The following is a 5,960-nucleotide window of genomic DNA, read 5'->3' on the forward strand; positions in this document are numbered from 1 at the left end:
ATTTCAGGCCTCTCCCTTAACTCTGGGTCTCAGGAAGCCTTTGGTGTGTCTTATCGTACAGGGTGTAACTCCAATCTTAGCCTCTGTCTTCATATGATCTTTCTACCTGTGTTTCGAATCCCCCTCTATCTTTTTTCTTGTAAGGTCACCTGCCATTGGATTAGGGCCCACCCCAAGTCCAGGGTGATTTATCTTGAGATTTGTAATGTAATTCTAAGGGCAAAAATTCTTCCCAGATAACATTAAAATCACAAATCGTGAGGCCTTGGGCTTGGACATATCTTTTTGGGAGCCGTTACCCAACACACTTCTTTTGCCCTTGGTTTCATGAACTGATTCAAGTCCAACCTACATTTCACCAGATAGCAGAGAGATAAAAGCATCAGTGACAATGAAATGAGTTCTTTACAAAGTCAAAAGAACTAAATGTAGAAAATGTTCTTTTGTTATGAAATTAGTCTTCCATAGTTTCTTCTTATTAAGATATGATGGTAATAATAAAGAGCAATTGTTTTTTAAATATTTGTGATGTTTGTGTTTTTTCTTTGTACATTTTGGTAAAAATTTTAATAAAATAATGAAACTCCTGATCTCTCTCTCATACTGTCTTTTATGGCACTGGGGTTTGAGCTCAGGGAGTGCTAAGATAGAATCCTAGCCCATTTTTAACAATTATTTTATTTTCATTCAGGGTCTTGATAAGTTACTCAGCCAGGTCTTGAACTTGCACTCTTCTTCCTGCCCAGGAAGCTGAAATTATATGAGTGCTCCACCAGCACCACAGGCTTGATTTCCTTTATTATTTGATTAAGACTGTTATTGTCCAGTGGCCAAAACTCCAGCTGTGTCTGAGAATGTAGCTGCTGGAAGAAGTGGACTCATTCATATGAAACATATTTTTCAAGTACTTTTTGTGTTCTCATCAGTGTCCTGATATAAAGAAGATTGAAAATGTCCTTGTTCTCCAAAAGTCCACATTGTAGTAACTGACATTTTTTAAAAAAACTTGACTTCCAAGAGATAAGAAATGTTCTTCACAGCTACAGTGAAAGTCATTTTCAGGGAAGGATTCCTTTGGTTTAGCCTGGGTTATGTGCCTTCTCACCCTGGAACCAATCACTTGTTACATGCCCACCCTCAAGGTCCACATAATAAGCCTATTGCTGGAAGGAGACAAAAAACGTATTACACACACACACACACACACACACACACACACACACACACACAAACAGAAGATGTTTATCCTCTGCTACTGAACATTTTTGGAGGTCATCATGAAACTGCATCATGCCAAATGCATTCAATCTCTGGTCTTCTCTGTTAGTCCACAGTCACTTTCTCCATCTTGGTTTTACATATTCATTCACTGGGGACCTGCTGAGGTGGTGTATGATATTGGAAATATAAACAGGATACAGGCCCTTTCCACAAATCATAACTTGCAAGCAAGAACAATTTTAAACATTAATTTTAAACACTCTGCTAGATGTCTTGGAAAAGTGTTGTTTGCAGAATTAAATAACCAGTGGAGCCTGGACTAGATTAAGATTCACAAAGGAAAGGAGACATGAAATAGATCAGAAATGGGATGTGAGAAGGCATGGGTATTTGAAGGGAAAGTGCAGTTTTGCAGATCAGTTGGGGATAGATTAGTTTAACTTCTTTGGTAGGGAGGGTGTGTACAAAGGGTAGAAGCCCGAAGTACAATATCAATTACATCTTCTAGAAATCCTCTGAAATGCTTCTGTGGTCTTGAGATTCCCTTTCTTCAATCTTGAAGGTTGTTTCCTAGTTGTCCTTCTAAAGTTTGCTTAAGTCCTGCCAACTTTTTGTGGTAAAACTGACCTAGACTTCCCAGACTGGAAACACAACCTAAGCTTGTAGCTGTGTTTTAGAGATAGTACATGTACAGCAATGGAGACCATGCCTAGGACAGGGCAAGTTCCCATTTTCTGTTCATTACTCTTGTTGTTTGTGTTATTAGCTTGGCATTCCTGCACTCTCTAGGCTATTATTCTATTTTTTCCCTACTTTTCATCCTGTCCCAATCAGAACCCTCACTCTTCCTCATAGATGTTTTGGTTCCTTTAAACTTTGTTGACTTACATTATCTTCTTTGGTTGGAATCTTGCCCATATTCCAAATTCCTACTCAGAAGTCACCTCCATTTCTTTCAGAACTTATTTCTCCTTTCTCCTCATATAATTTTGCTTAAACTTTTTGGATGACATTTAACATGAAGTCTTAGACTATACTTATGAACATAGCATCCTATTTAATTTTGACTCTAATTTTTTTTGTATTAAATTCTTTTATTGGTACATTGTAGGTATACAACACATTTACATTTCTCATTGGGAATTGTACCTTTATATAATGCATCTTGGTTCTTATTTTTTCCCCATTCCTAGCCCTCCCTTCATGCCCTCCACCCTTCCCTCTTTACAAAGACTTTATTTCCATTTTGTCCATTTCTCATCATTTTTTCCTTTCCCTTCTTTCCTTTCCCCTGCCCCTCCCACTACCCCTACCCCTTTGGACCTTTTCTTCCTATTTTACTTTATCAATTATTCATTCTAATAATTGGTACATTTTAGGTATACAATATAATGACATTCATCATTGGAAATTTGCACCTTTACGTAGTCTCTCTTGGTTCTTGTTTTTCACCTTTGCCCAGCCCTCCCTTCAACCCCTCCAGCCCTCCCTATTTACAAAGATTTTGTTCCTATTTTTCCATTTTCTCATATTAATCCCATTTCCTTCTATCCTTTCCCTTAGCCCTCCCACTTCCTTCCCCTTTGCCCCTTTCCTTCCTATTTCACATTACCTATTATACATTTAGTCCTTATTTACACTTTCAGTTTCTCACACCAGAGAAACTATTCCGTATTTACCAATGTGTGTCCTATTTATTTCACTTAAGAGTATCGCCGCAATGTGCATCCACTTAGCTATAAATGTCTCTAATTTCTCATTTTTTATGGCTGAGTAGTACTCCATTTTATTAAAAAACCATTCTTTATCCAGTCTCCAGTTGATGGGCATTTGGGCTGTTTCCAAGTTTTAGCTATTACAAACTGTGCTGCTATGAACATGGGTGCACATATATCACTGTGGTATGATTCTTTTAATTCTTTGGGGAAGATCCCCAGCAGGGGAATAGCGGGGTCAAATGGAATTTCCAGTCCTAGTTCTTTGAGGTATCTCCATACTGATTTCCACAGTGGTTGCACCATTCTACACTCCCACCAGCAGTGGAGCATGGTTCCTCTTTCCCCACAGCCCCGCCAGCATTTGTTATTGGTTGATTTCATGATAGCAGCCATTCTTTCTGGAGTGAGGTGGAATCTCAGCCCTGTTTTCATTTGCATCTCTCGAATGACCAGTGATGTTGAACATTTTTTCATGTATTTATTTGCTATTTCTACTTCTTTGTGTGAGAAATGTCTGTTCATTTCAGATGCCCATTTTTGGATTGGGCCTTTAAATTTGGGAGATCTGATCTTTTTAAGTTCTTTATAGATTTGTGATAGTAGACCTTTGTCTGAGGAAGAGCAGGTGAATATTTTTTCCCACATTGTGGGTTGTCTCTTCACACTGCCGGTGGTTTCTCTTGCTGTGCAGAAGATTTTTAATAAGAAGAGATCCCACTTGTTGATTGTTTGTGCCAGTTCATGGGCAACTGAGGTTTTGTTCATAAAATCTTTTCCTGCACTGATGTCTTCAAGAGTTCTACCTAAGCTCTGTTCCAACTGGTTCAGAGTTTCTATTTTAATATTTAGATCTTTAATCCACTTTGATTTTAGTTTAGTGCATGGTGGGAGATACAGGTTTAGTTTTAATCTTTGTCAAGTTGAAACCCAATTTTTCCAGCACCATTTATTATAGAGGCTATCTTTCCTTCAGTGAGAGTGTTTGGCTCCTTTGTTGAAGATGAGATGGCTGAGTGTGTCTGGCGTTGTTTCTGCATCTTCTAATCTGTTCCACTGGTCCTCAAGCCTGTTTCTTTGCCAGTATGATGCTGTTTTTATCACAGTAGCTTTGTAGTATAGTTGCAGGTTGGGGATTGTGATACCCCCTGCCATGTCTCTGTTACCTAGAATTGCTTTTGCTATTCTAGGTCTCTTCTTATTCCAAATGAATTTTTGGATTGTTTGCTCAAGGTCTATGAAGTATGTTGCTGGGATCTCAATTGTAATTGCATTAAATCTATATAGCAGTTTTGGAAGTATGGCCATTTTCACTATATGAATCCTTCCTACCCAGGAGCAGGGGATGTCTGTCCATTTTCTGATATCATCTTCAATCTCTCTTTTCAGAGTGCCATAGTTTTCAGAGAAGAGGTCTTTGATTTCTTTCGTTAGGATGATTCCTAGGTATTTCAGTTTTTTGGATGCTATTGTGAAAGGAATTATTTGCCCTATTTCTCTCTCAGTGAGTCTGTCATTCGTGTAGAGGAAAGCTATTGATTTTTGTGTGTTGACCTTGTAACCAGCTACTTGACTGAATTTGGTTATTAAGTCTAGAAGACTTTTGGTGGAGTTCTTGGGGTCTTCTATATAGAGTATCATGTCATCTGCAAATAATGACAATTTGACTTCTTCATTTCCTATCTTTATTCCTTTTATTTCTTTCTCTTGTGTAATTGCCATGGCTAATGTTTCCAGAACTATATTGAACAAGAGTGGTGATAGTGGACATCCTTGTCTTGTTCCTGATTTTAGTGTGAAGGATTTCAGTTTTTGACCATTTAGTATAATATTGGCTATTGATTTTTCATAGATGGCTTCTATCAGTTTGAGGTAGAGACCATCTATTCCAATTTTTTTGTAGGGTTTTTATCATAAATGCATGTTGGATTTTGTCAGATGCTTTTTCTGCATCTATGTAGATAATCATATGGTTTTTGTCCTTGGCTCTATTGATATAGTGTATCACATTAATTGATTTTCGTATATTGAACCATCCCTGCATCCCTCAGATGAATCCCACTTGATCAGGGTGTATGATCTTCTTGATGATCTTCTGCATTCTATTTGCCAGTATCTTATGAAGGATTTTTGCATCTATGTTCATTAGTGAGATTGGCCTATAGTTCTCTTTTTCAGTTGGGTCTTTCTCTGCTTTGGGGATCAAGGTGATGCTTGCTCCCAGGAATGAATTTGAGAGTATTGCTTCCCTTTCAATTTCACTGAAGAGTTTAAACAGTAGAGGCAGAAGTTCCTCTCTAAATGTCTTGTAGAATTCAGCAGTGAAACCATCAGGGCCCGGGCTTTTCTTAGGTGATAAGTTTTTAATTACGTTTTCAATTTCATTGGTTGATATTGGGTTGTTCAGAATTTTTAGGTCTTCTTAAAAAATATGGAACGCTTCACGAATTTGCGTGTCATCCTTGCGCAGGGGCCATGCTAATCTTCTCTGTATCATTCCAATTTTAGTGTATGTGCCGCCGAAGCAAGCACTTGACTCTAATTTTATATATTTCTTAGCCTGACTTCTCTCCCACCAAGGAGTGCTGCTGGATATTTTTGATGTGAATCTTCTCAATGGCTTTTCTAATTATGAAAGTTCCTTATGAGTGAGTTTGTCTTTAAGAGAGTTTAAAAGAAAGATGATGATTTCATATATATATATATATATATATATATATATAATTTTTTCTGAAATGTCTAGTCAATGTAACAAACAGAATAAATAAATGAGGTATAAAAATTGAAAAAGAAGCAGCAGGAAAATTATAATCATTTGAAGAATATGTGTTTATCTACTTGGAAAAAATTATCTAGTTTATGAAAGTAAAGTGAAAAGCTGTTAAGATTACTGAGAGTTTTGTACAGTAGTCATAAAGTCACTACTCCTATAATATGCCAAATAGAAAAAGAAAAATGTGTGTATATATATATATACATATATATGTATAAATAAAGGAAAATTAAATCCAATAGCACTAGAAA

General features: G+C 37.0%; 1 non-coding gene across 1 annotated transcript; it reads right to left on the reverse strand.

The window, feature by feature from the left end:
• Positions 1–5,361: 5,361 nt before the first annotated feature.
• Positions 5,362–5,468, reverse strand: LOC147823663 (U6 spliceosomal RNA). Its single transcript, XR_015443485.1, has one exon. It is a non-coding gene; the product is annotated as a U6 spliceosomal RNA (small nuclear RNA).
• Between the last annotated feature and the right edge of the window lie 492 nt (positions 5,469–5,960).

The sequence above is a fragment of the Heterocephalus glaber genome, unplaced genomic scaffold, assembly GCF_053883595.1.
Source record: "Heterocephalus glaber isolate CG9 unplaced genomic scaffold, H.glaber_assembly_v1.0 deba00001571, whole genome shotgun sequence".
Taxonomy (NCBI): domain Eukaryota; kingdom Metazoa; phylum Chordata; class Mammalia; order Rodentia; family Bathyergidae; genus Heterocephalus; species Heterocephalus glaber.